The 12,623-nt window shown below is 36.6% G+C and overlaps 1 pseudogene; it reads right to left on the bottom strand.

Annotated features, from left to right (window-relative positions):
• Positions 1-9,430: 9,430 nt before the first annotated feature.
• The window catches only part of LOC102496354 (dnaJ homolog subfamily A member 1-like), a 70,159-nt pseudogene continuing 66,966 nt past the window's right edge, over positions 9,431-12,623 (bottom strand).

Below are 12,623 nucleotides of genomic sequence, written 5' to 3'. Positions count from 1 at the left end.
ATAGCCATTACACTAACTGCTGGTTCCCTATTTACTGAAATTTTGAGCTCTACATTGGCTCAGATCTATAAGGGGAAAGAGCCTACCATATTTATTTTTTTCCTCCCTTCCTTCCTTCCTTCCTTCCTTCCTTCCTTCCTTCCTTCCTTCCTTCCTTCCTTCCTTCCTTCCTTTGTTTCTTTTTTCCTGTCTGTCTGTCTGTCTGTCTTTCAAGAGATATTTGCCATAAGGTGTGTGCACTCGCTGGAGAGACAGACAGAAAGTAAGAAATCACCCTCAGGGGAATGGCCACACTGCAATCCTCTCTCCTCCATTCTCCTCTTGGCATTTTGGGCACACATGCACATGTACCCAGTGTGACTCTCAAGCCACTGGGTCCAGGATTGAACCATAGTCATCATGTGGAGTCCAGCAATATAACCATTAGGTCATTGTCTGGTCCCATCCTACCATATTTTCTATACAGAAATAAGAACTATTATTTGAGATAATGTTTTAAAGTCAGGCCATAACCAAGTTAGAAGAAAGCAAACAACTTTTAAACAGGTAAACAACAGTGCTGCCACATTTTAAAGTTCTTGGGAGTGGTAAGTAAGTGGTGTAGTACTTAATGTGCTAGAATTCCACATGGTCAGTTGAAGTTTGAGTCCTGGACCCTGTAAATTGAAGTTCATGCTGGACATGTGTGTGTGAGCATACCTAGCATCCCAAGAAGAGAATGGAGAAGGGATTGCAGCTTGGCCATCCTCCCAGGGGGTAGGATTTGTTGCTTTCTGTCTGTTTCTCTCTGTCTCTTTGGGAAGAGCACATGCCCTATAGCAAAAATCTCTATTAAAAGCAAAAAAAAAAAAAAAAAAAAAAAGTTCTTGAGACATATCTCTTGAGAATATCAACAAATCAGTTTGATTCATTTGGCTTTTCTGTGTTGTGCAATTAGTTATGTGCAAGAGTCATCCCAGAGTTTTAGTATAGGGTTAACATGCTCATTTTACCTTTAGTTCATATATATTATCTCTCCATGTGATAAACCTAAAAAAACAAATATCTTGTACATAAGTTTACAAAAAATATGAAACTACTTTGTATAAGAAAAAATACCAATATATTATTCATAATACCTTGAAAGCATCTAAAAAGCTGAATAGAGCCAACGTTAAATGATTATAATCTCATCTTGAAGAAATTAGTTTATAACTGTAAAAGGTATTTATCAGTTCAAGATTTGGTATCTACTAGAAAAAACTGTGATTACAACCCAAAGAAATGCCATATATATGTGTATACATATATTATACATGGGTTTAGCTGAAATATAATCCAAATTTTATGATATTCTTGTAATGCCCCAAAGTGAAATTAACACAGAGAGAGAGGAAAAGGATTACATTCACTGGGCTCTTGGGTAAAGAAATGATGTCTTAGAGCTTCAGTGACTGACAAATTATGCCATAGATTCAGCTCACTAATAACTTCTGGTATATATTTCCCAGAATTAATTCTAGAGCTCATTCTTATGCTCATCTCTGATAATGCATCTAGAGACTCATTAAAATATACTGTTGGAATGAATGGCTGCAGACCTGCTATGTAATGTTGAAAACTTCTGTGTGACTAAGAAAAAAATGGAGAAAAATATTTCATGATTCAGTCTATAAATATCCCTGTGAATTTCAAACAAGGATTCTCAGAAGACACTTTCTCTTAAACTTCAAATTCTCTTTCATAGAGGGTTAACTTTTTGCCAGTTGTACTTTTGCATTCAAGTAAATCTTGATCCTAGAAGAGAGTGAATATGTTATGTGTGGCTTCCAATGCAAATTTCACTTAATAAATTTTTTCATTTTAGGAAAAAATGTATTTTTATCCATGTGGAAACAAGGCAACATCATTTTCCTTGAAAAGATAAAATGTGCTTTACTAAACACATCAATTGTTTTATTATGCTCAGTACTCTTTAGTTTCTAGTGCAACAACTATAATAAATAACTGAAACTATCATTTAGCACTTAAATGTCCCACTCTTTTACCAAACAAATAGGATCATTTTAATAAATACAGTTTTCTTCACAGTTACATATGCATGGATGCATATCATACATAATTTTTTAAGGCAGGATTTAGTGGATGGGTTTCCCTGAAAAATGCTTTTGAGCATGTCTAGACTGCAAACTACACAAAAACACAAACAAACAAACAAACAAAAAAACCCTTTAATGTGTCACAAAATTATTTGTTAGCAGTAAGGCCTAGATATAAGAATTTACTCAGTGATATCTTTGTACCTATGTAGTCTACCTATGTAGTCAGTTTTCAAAAGCAACTTGTTGAGTGAATTGATAAATAAAAGCATGATAATTAGATAGAATTAAAAGCTTTTGACAATTTAAAAATTATTCTACTGAAAAAACATTATCAAAGTCACTGACATAGTTTTTCTAAATAAATATACAGTGGCCAATCTACAAGATGGGAAAAAAACAGTTTTTGAGAAAAAATATTTTTAAAATATATCATACTAAATTATACTAACAAGGAAATGTTCATCATAGATAACTTGGAAAATAAAACTAAGTTTTTGAATGAGGCACGGGTTATCTGTATGTGCTACCACATGTTTTATTTGTCATTTTTCAGGCCAATATTTTTAGTGGATTTATTTGAACATATTTCACTTGCAGTGTGTTATAAAACATTTTTTCAAATATATTGAACTGTTTGATTTTTTTCCACTGTTTTTAATCTTAACTGAATGTCCTTGTGCAAAAGAATGCATTTAGACTCTTGTTATATGCCATATACAAAATCAACTCAAAAAGACTTAAATGTAAGACCCAAAATTATAAAACACTGAGAAATACCTTCATGGCATTGGTCTTAGTAGTGATTTCATAGAGATGTCACCTAAAGAATAGGAAGCAAAAGTAAAAATAAACAAGTGGGGCTACATCAAATTAGAAAGTTTCTATAAAGCAAAGGAAATAGTCAATAAAATGAAAATGGCACCTATGGGATGGGAGAAAATATTTGAAAACCACTGATGAAAGGCTCATACCCAAAATGTTAGGTCACTGGAAAAGTCATGACTTTTTTTATTAATTTTTTTTCAACATTTCAATTTATTTGTTAGATGAGTTGCAACATTGTATCAGGCAGCAATTTTGTTTCATTGAAGAGTTCTCTCCTTATTTCATTGGAATTTCAAAACAGTTGTTTGAAAGTTACATTCATTTCTACAGAAAACCAGTAATGAATGGAGAAATGATTTAGAAGGGTAGAAAAGGAAAGGGAGGCCTTTTAAAAGTATTTAGTGATATCTCAAAGATAAAATCAATTTCCCAGAAAAATTAAAGATATTAATATTTTAACTGTGTTTAATTGGCCCCGCGAAAAGTGTTGGGATATGTATTCTTAAAAAAATAATTTGATAGTTGTATTTAACAGTTCCCTAACAGAGATGTTACTGTTAAATACAATGCCTTAAGGTAGTATTATGTGGGAAGGCAAAGCCTATACAATAATACAGATTAAAAACAACAAATAAGGTGAAAATTAGAATATGAATAGATGTGGGAGATTGAATAATGATGACTTGTCAAAAAAAAGTCATATCCCAATCCTCCGTAATCTTCAAATATGATACAAAAAAGTATGTGGCTAATTAAACTAATAAATTTTTTTTGGAGAGGTTTTTGCTATAGGGCGTGTGCGCTCGCCAGCCAGACAGAGACAGAGAGACAGAAAGCGAGAAATCACCCCCCAGGCAGGATGGCCATGCCGCAATCCCTCTTCCTCCATTCTCCTCTCGGGATCTTGGGCACGCACGCACACGCGCCCGGCGTGAGTTTAAGCCACCGGGTCCAGGACTCTAACCGCGGTTAACTATGTGGGAGTCAAGCGACATAGCCGCTAACTGCTGGTCCTTTAAACTAATGATTTCGTGATAGGGAGATTATTCTGTATCCTTGGAGCTTAATATAATCGTTAGAATCCTTGTAAAAAGGAGGCAGTAGAGTTGGTTAGATGAAAAATATGATTTTGAGGAGGATGTAGTGTGCTTGGAAGATGGAGGATGGAGCTGGAGCTGAGAAGTGCCTTTTCTGGGAGCTGGACAGGGCATAGAAGCCTCCAAAGGACACACAACCCTAATCTTCGACGTCTGACCTGTAGAACCATAAGATAATACAGTTCTATTGTTTTGTTTGTTTTGTTAGTTTGTTCTTTTTCTTTCCTTTTGTAATTCTTTCTTTTTTATTTTAAGGCAAGAATCACAGAACTTTTTTTTCAACAAAGAACTTTACATTCTTTTATCTGTTACATGTTTCTTCCCTTTACCCCTCCTACTCACTCTCTACCACCCACTCTCCTCTCTTACAATTTCTGGTATCTACAATTATTCTCTCTACTATCTTACCTTCAGATATTTCAGTTTCTTCCATAGGGTGCAGACATTCAGTTCATATTTTTTTATTTTGTGGGGTTTTTTTATACATTCAATCACATTATTTAGCTTACAAAGTGAATATTTCAGTATGTAAACATTTCTCCCTAGTCCAGTTGACAAAACTATAAAATATCTTCAACAGATAATACCACATTTCTTTATCCCATTAATGATTAATGTTTTTCAATGCAAAAATGTGACATGACTTTTCTGACTACCCAGTCTATAAAAAAAGCTTACAATTCAATGACAAAAAGAAACAAACAAACAAAAAAATAAAACTAGTAACTGACTTAAACATGAGCTAAAAAGTTGAGTATATATTTCTCCAAAGAAGACATACAAATGGCCAACAGGTATATGAGAAAATGTTCAACATCACTACTAAGAAGGGAAATGAAAGTCAAAATGACAATATGATATCAACTTTCAACTACTAGGATGGCTATTATCAAAAAGAAAACAAGTATTGATAAGGATATAAAGAATTTGAAATCCTTTCACATTGTTGGTTAAAATGCCAAATGATGCCTCCACTATGGAAAACTATACACGCATTTCTCAAAAAAATAAAAATAGAACTGAAATATGATCCAGGAAGCTAATTTCTGTATATTTAAAAGAGTAGAAATCGAGATCTCAAAGAAGTATAATCACAGTCGGGTTCATTGGAGCATTATTCATATTAGCTAACATATGGAAATGACATAAATATTTATCAACAGAATAATGGACTAAGAAATGTGTTATACACATACAACAAAATATTATTCAGCCTTTAAAAAGAAGAAAGTCTTGACATATGAGATAGCATGTATAAACCTTGAGGATCTTATACTAAGTGAAATAATCACAGAAAAATAATATTGCATAACTGCATCGATATAAGCTATCTACAAGTCTTTTAGAAGCAAGGAGCAGGATGGCAATTGCCAGTTGCTAGAGGGAGAGGGAATCAGAGAGTTTCAGTTACAGGGGGCCAGTAGGTGGTGTGGTGATTAAGGCACACATTGGCCAGTTGTGCAGTTTGAGTCCTAGACCTGGCAGTTTGAAAAACATTATGGGCACATATGTATGCATGCCCAAAAATCCCAACAGGAGAATGGAGGAGAAGGGGTTGCAGTGTGGCTATTCTTCCTAGAGGGTGATTTCTCACTTTACCTCTCTCTGTCTTTGTCTCTGTATCTCTCAGACAAGCACATGCACCCTATGGCAAAAAAAAAAAAAAATCTTTAAAAAAAATTTCAGTTATATAAGAATAGGTTCTAGAGATCTGCTGTACAACATTGTGCCAGTAGATGACAACAGTGTATTATACATTTAAAAATCTGTTAAAAACATAGACCTCGTGCCAAGTATTCTTACCACAATAAAATAAAGTAAAAACAGATAGGCAATTTTAAAAAATCCAAAACTCTTCAACAAGTTGGGTGCAGAAGTAGATATGAAACCATTAATGCCTTCAGTTAAGCCACACACTAAAGAGTTGACAAAAATATACAATGCAACTTTCTTCACCAAACCCTTTTATAGGAAATATCATTCTTTATTAAAATATGCCAATGTCTAAAAAGGGTATAATGTTGTAATTTTTTTAATGCCAGTGGACACTTGCCATGTATGAGAGAGACAGAGAAAGCACCACCCAGTGCTCATACCACCACCCTTTTTCTTCCAGTTCTCTGTCATTAGAAAGTGATGTTGACAGCTCTATGATTTGAACCTATTAGCTATATATGATCCAGCTGCTTCTGTGTGGTGCCTGAACAGTGGCCCACAGGGCTAGCCTTGCAATTTTTAAATAAAATAATAAACTTAAAAAAATATTTAGTTTCTAATACTGTAACTATTGATAAATGTAATCTACATTTAAAAACTAGTCCTTTAGGGTCTTCAGTGACTTATTAATATCAAGCAATCCTAAGAGAAATGCTTGAGAACATATGGATGAAAAACATCACAACCACAAAGTACTTATACTTAGAAAATATAAGTGCTCAACCAGCAGGTGGCATGGTGGTTAGGGAACTGGATTCTTACATGGTTGACCAAGGTTCAAGTTCCAGACCTGGTGATTTGAAAACTACAACAAACAAACAAACAAACAAACAAACGAATGAATGAATGATGATGATGAATAATGTTAATATATATATATATATTGAAAAAAAGAAAATGTAAGTGCTATGCAGAGGAAGATGGATCCCAAACTGCCAATAAAACTTTGAGTTCCCGCTCTGGTGACTAGACAAACACACTAGGAGTATGATGGTGGGTTGGAGAATTAGAGAGAAAAAAGTTGTACAGTGACCAGGCCCTACTGGAGTGTGAATTCTACCTCTGTCTCTCTCTCTCTTTCTCATGCAGGCACACATGTCCTGTGGCATTAAAAAAAGACACTAGGCAACACTTAATGTTCACTAGACTGAGAAGATAATTGTAAAATCTACAATATATTACATGTGATCTGTATGTCAGGTACCAAATTGCATGATTAACATCTTCTTAAACCCTCACAACAGCCCTATGATAAAGGATAAGCTACTGCATGGCTAGGAAAAGGAGTTGTTATGAATTAAATAACTCCCTGAGGCCCCTTAGCTTGTATTCATAGAATGAGAACAAATTGAAAAACTAAAACTGATTGCAATACATAGTAATTGCTTGTTAGAGAAGTAAAGCAATTTTAGGGCCAGGTGGTAGCAGAGAGTGTTAACACCGCTGGACCCATGTGAAAAAGATCTTAGATTTGTATCCCAGAGCTCTCTGAGCATGTTAGACATACATGCATGTGCTTGTGATCCAGACGTATTGAGGCTGGCAATGGATCATGGTGTGAACGCTCCATTAGAGGCCGGTCTGTCTTTCTGTGCTCTGCCCCACCCCCATGGAAGAAACAAATGAATACAGAAGAGTAATTTAGAGTAATTAAAAGAAACTAAAGTTAAAGATCAAAAGAAACAGTTCCAATACCAGTAGGAAGTTCCACAAGCTAAAATGATTTTGGTAGACTCTAGTGGCACTGAGAGTAATTAAACATATCTGTTCAGTCAGAAGTGTTTTTGTGTTTGTTTGTTTGTTTATTTTTTGTTTACTTTTGTTTTTCCCCACCAGAAGACACTGGATTTGGTGTCTCTTCATAGGAATATAGATCTATGTTATAAACAAGCTATTGTTTTTGCTGTTGTGTTAGTAGAGGGATTGGATATGAATTCAGAGTTATCCACCCTGTGGTCTTTCTCTTTCTGCACCTGGAGACTGGAGGATTTGCTCTCTGCTGCTACCACATCCATCTTTATGAATCATAGAGATTCTGGGTAAACAAACTGCCTGGTCCTGTCACACATTGCTCTACTGCTTTATAAAAGACCTTCTTATGATTTTCAAGACACAAGGTGCTTTACTAACCTGGCAGGTCTTGGCTTTTAGGCTGCTCAAAGCTATTCTCCATGGGGTAAGATTCTCTACTCAATTAGAGTTAACTGGCTTAAGAGAGGCAATGTGAGCTTATCTTACTGCCTCAGTCTAAGAAGAAAAGTCTGGAACTGGCATGAGAAACAGTCACGCACAATCTACCTTCTAGGCACTGTGTCTGCTTTCTTGGTGACTGCTGTCACTCATGTTGATGACTGAGGAATTTCTAAGATGGGAACTCTTCTTTAGGGCTGGCTGTTCAGCATTACAGAGCATATAATAATTCCTAGATTCCGGCAACTTACCTTCACTCAGAGAGGAGGGGGATATGTATGTGCTTCAAAACTTTAAAACAAGGTGACAATCTAAAGTGTTATTTCTGTTAATAATTAAAATAATAAAAACCTGTCATAATGTTGGCAGATAAATCCAAGACTTTGGATCTGTCAGTCCTAGTATTGTTGTTTAAACCTGGAGAGAAAAATGACTCAGTATTAACAATCTGTGTTGCACAGTGTGTGGGAGCTCGGGCTCTGGAGACAGGCTTTAAATCCCAGCCCAGCTCCATATGTTCTCCAAGCTTTCTGCCCTCATCTGTTCAATATGGCTAATGATAATAATGACACCTACTTCAATTTTTGTGCATTTTAGTGAAATATCCATGGAAGTGAATTTGGATGTCTGTACTTTCTCCACACTAAACCTCACACATAAGTGAAAACCAGATATATGAAGATTACAATGACATACACTCAAAGGAGGTCACAGTAACTTCCGCCTAAAAGCAAGGTACCATAGAGTTTGTGGTAGATTAGACTGGGATGTACTAAAGGTCCTAACTAAATAAAAAAGCCGAGGACCTGTCTTATCTTTAGAGGCAGCTAGCTAACTACCGAGACTGGAATGGGCCTCTGTCCTAGAATTAACAGAATGATTAGTAGTAATTATAGTATTATATTGGTATTGCCATTTTCATCTCAATTGCAGGTCTGAGACCTCTGGGTAGATTCCTTTCTGGACAGGTGGAAATTCGAGGACTCTCCATAACCAGATTGTGAGTTATCTCTTTAGACGTCGCTCCCATAGATGCCCTCATTGTACCTGTGTTCCACCAGCACAGAAACACTCGAAATTCTTTTTTTGCTTCCTTAGTGATTATTTATTTTGTACCCTGAGATGCCACCTTCCTTTAAGTCTGCACTTACCACCACTTCCATCTACCTCGCACTCAATTTTAAGACCTGTTTCATATACTCCCTTGCAGAAATCATTCCCATAGTTCATGCCTAGATTGGATTAGGTATCTCTTCTTTCTCATCCTGTACGAGGGTTCTTCAGAAAACTCATGGAGTGTGCATACTGTGAAAAAAATCTGTGCATAGCTTTTAAAATTTCTTTTCTCCAAAATAAGCTTGTATTTTAATTCCATTTTTCCACAGAATTTTTGAAGTCCCCTCATAGCACCCCCACGATCACTTCCTTCAGTGTTTAATAATCATCTGTTGGTTGTTTGCTTTTCTCAGAAAACCATACATGCCTTAAGGGGAGGGATCAGGTCTCCTTGCCCATTTCCAGTTAGATCATCCTTCGGTGAATTCTCATGTTCCAGATAGGTGTTTTCTCAGTGGCATTTTCTGAAACAGGAGATGCAGTTTTTAATACCGTTTCAAGCAGATGTATCAACTTTCTCTAGGTGGCATTCCAAATATGTGGCAGAAGGAAGGGTTGGAGAAGATGCCTTCCTCCTCAGGGCAGTCAGAATAGGAAATAAAGATGCTGACTGGGAGACATTTCAACGGGAGTCAGCTTAGGGAAAAGATGCAATAACAAGACAATGCACTTGTACAAAGTTCCTAGAGCTAGAGGGTGTGTCGTGTTGGGTTGTCTGCTGTAAATGAGCATATGGGTTTTATAGTCATACCTAGATTCCAATCCCAGTCCTTCCGCTGACCAGCAGAAGCTCTCAATGACTTCATCTTTGTCATCCTCACATTTATCATCTCAAAAATGGCCAATATTGTATTTGTATTGCAGAGTTTGGGGAAGTTTCAACTAAATGGCATTAAAGTAGGACATGAACAATATTTGATAATTTATATTTTATCGGCATCATTGAGAATCGATTGTTGAAAGTAAAAAATACATTTTGAGAGGTAGCCTAACATCCTTGTTCCAAAATTTCTAATTTCAATGATCAAACACATCTTTAATTACTTTTCCTGAAGGAACTTGTGTTTTAAAACATATATAACATCAGTATTATAATCAATGTCATTTAAGGACCTAATTATTTTTTAATTAAATGAACTAGTATCCAGTGTAAGTGCATTGGCTAAGTGTTAAATATAAAATACATTGATTTCTCACAAGTGTAAAGACTTAATATTAATACTTGAATTTTTTTATAGGTGATGTGAGTGATATTGAAATCCTGGGTTTGAAAAAGTCCAGATGGTTTGGGTTTTATTGAAACCTGAGTTTGAAGCAGCCCAGATGCTTAAGGCAAAGTCTTAGATAAGAGTTTCATTTTAGAAACTGTTAGTATTCTACCCACACAGAACCTCCCCTGGAGTTCCATAACTCCTCATCACAGTTTTGTCTTTACCCAAGCCTCGTGTTCATCTTCTCTGATAGTGCACTGAATAGATAAGTCAGCCTTGAGGCATGTACTTCAGAAAAATGCCTGTTCGGCTTCTGCAGACCTAATGGTCCACACATTGTCTTGGCAATGCTAGTCCATGTGTATTTGCTACATTGCTACTCAATTCAAGAGGCGAGGCAACGTTTGAAAGAGCTCCAAAGTCTCCCTGCATCTGGTTCTGCCTCCTTAATCTGTCTGCTCTCTAGTCAATAGTACAAGGGTCCGACCTAAACCACCGTCAGCACCACTATCCTTGCTGTGCCTCCTACACACTGTTAACATTCTCACTACCCTTTTGCGAGATTCTCTAACTTTGCATTTTGGTGTCTTGATCTCTCTAAGCTTCCATTTTCTTACCTGAAAAATAGAAATAAAATATCATCCATAAATATAAATCTTGTCTATAAATAGGTATAATACTAGAGTTGTTTTTAAGATCACACAAGATGGGGACCAGCAGTTGGCATAATGGCTATGTCGCTGGACTCCCGTGTAGTCAACCGAGATTCAAGTCCCGGACCCGGTGGCTTAAAACTCACGCCGGGCACATATGCGTGCATGCCCAAGATCCTGAGAGGAGAATGGAGGAGAAAGGATTGTGGCATGGCCATCCCCCCTGGGGGTGATTTCTTGCTTTCTGTCTCTCTGTCTCTCTCTGTCTGGTGAGCGCTTGTGCCCTATGGCAGAAACCTCTCAAAAAATAAATAAAAAATAAAAAAGATCACACAAGATAATTTAAGTCAAGTTCCTAGCTCAAGTTCCAGGATATGTAAAAGCATAATGAATAAAGCACATGTATTAACTTAAAGACGAACAAACCAAGGTTCAAAGAGATAAAGAAACTTTCCCAGTAGGGCCTAGCAAATAGCAGAGATAGAGACTAAAGGCTATTCTGTTTGATGTGGAAAGAAGTTCTCCCTCCTCTGACTTTTTTTTTAGATTCAGCTCTGTGAGAAGGAAGCTGCCCTCTTTGGAGTCTACCCAGGCTTAAGCTCTGTGATTTTTCTGATTTATTTTTTATTTTTTTATCCCACAATGGGAGCTTAGTCATGAACTAATGAGAGTGCTATCCAGATTCCTCTCAAACCCAGAAGCCACGGATGCCCTACACAGTACTTGGCTGACCTGAGAACCGTATTGGAAATGTACTCAGTCTTGACCCTATGGTCTCCCTGGGGCTGCTCACCCCTAGCCAGACCTCATTCTTTTGCCCAATTATATAAACCTGTAACCTTCTGTCACCATGGATCTCAACTGTCTCAGAATATTTGACCCATACTCTAGAAGTCTACAAGATTTTCAGCCCACATGCCATATATTTCCTCCCTAAAACAACAATGGGATTTTTAGGGATTTGGCAGGAAATCCGTAAGGGCTGACTTTTAAATCACTAAGGTTCTTGAGGTTTCTGAAAAACATATAAACAGAGAAAACAACACTTTGTTTCACAGGCATACAGAACATACTTTGTTCTAGTCATCAAATAGAAAAGTCAGAGTCAACCCTGAACACTGAAAATGTGACTTTGAAAATCTGAGCTCCTCCCTGAAACCTGCTTTAATTAGAACAGAAGTGAAAGGAAAGAAAGAAAGAGAGAAACCTATTGAAAGGAAAGCTCCCTTGTGAAAAGGGCTAGGGGTTTTTGTAGAAAACTTTAATGTCACTGCTGTCTCCCTAGTGTGAGAATAAATCTAAAAATAGAAGCTCAAGCTTTTATTAACAGTCCAGATACCTGGTCCTGCTGGGGCAGGATTTGTTTTGATTATCAATTCTGGGAGCAGCCGATGTGCCTCTTTCCACCCAGGGCAGAGAAATGACTCATTGTCCTCAATTACCCCCTAATCTCAGAAGTACATTATTACATTCTTTCTCTTTCATAACAGCAAAACACTTACCTAAAAATCTTTCATTCTCTCTCCCTCTTTTTTTTTTCCTCTCTCTCTCTACACACACGCACACCCCACACAGACTTTCCTACATGCAAATCTTTTTCCTAAAATAAATGAAAGCTAGCGTGTTGTATTCTAAGGCAAATCTACCATATTCTTCCAGGTACATTAGAAAGCCATTAGCAAGTACAGATTTACCCTTTACAGGTGACATGTCTTGTGTCTAATATGGTCTGCA

The sequence above is a fragment of the Tupaia chinensis genome, unplaced genomic scaffold (genome assembly GCF_000334495.1).
Source record: "Tupaia chinensis unplaced genomic scaffold, TupChi_1.0 Scaffold139431_1, whole genome shotgun sequence".
In the NCBI taxonomy this organism is placed as follows: domain Eukaryota; kingdom Metazoa; phylum Chordata; class Mammalia; order Scandentia; family Tupaiidae; genus Tupaia; species Tupaia belangeri.
The sequence above is the reverse complement of the archived record's forward strand: the minus strand, read 5'-3'. Positions and strand labels throughout refer to the sequence as shown.